Below are 660 nucleotides of genomic sequence, written 5' to 3' on the forward strand. Positions count from 1 at the left end.
CATCCCTATATAATAAGCATTCAAACAACACAACGTAACATTGCTTCCATGAGTTATAATCCAAGGACTAACACGGTATACAAACCCTAAAATACATATGAAACAACAACCCTAACCCTAGCACCAACATAAGAACACCCATAAGAATAACCCTAACATACTAACAAGCCTAATCATAGGAAATTGGCAAACAAACATCTCACATCTCCATGCAAATCTCTAGATCCATACAAAACTAGGGTTTTCCCAAACTAGCAACAAATGAGCAATTTGTTAACATTACTTGGATCAAAACAAGGGGATCGGAGAAGATTACCTTGAGGGAGGGTTTGAGTTCAAAATCCACGGACAAAATCTTCAAATTTGAAAGATTTGGGAGAGGATTTGAGAGGGGAGAAAGGGGAAGAAGGGGCAAATCTTGGGTCGGATGCTATGGGGGTAGGGGTGTGTGGGGTGGGGGAGTGGGGGGGGGGGCAGCCAACTAGTAACAGACAGTGCAGTGCCCGAGTGCTAGGCGCTGCACATTACATGTGTGGCGCCTAGCTCTGAGGCGCCGCACTGCTGGGTGCGGGCCCAGGGACTGCCACGGTGGACAGAGGTGCAACGCCCCAGAGCTAGGCGCTGCACCATAGGGTGTAGCGCCTGCGTGTTGGGCGCCAT

This window comes from Triticum dicoccoides, chromosome 5A (assembly GCF_002162155.2).
Source record: "Triticum dicoccoides isolate Atlit2015 ecotype Zavitan chromosome 5A, WEW_v2.0, whole genome shotgun sequence".
NCBI classification, from domain to species: domain Eukaryota; kingdom Viridiplantae; phylum Streptophyta; class Magnoliopsida; order Poales; family Poaceae; genus Triticum; species Triticum dicoccoides.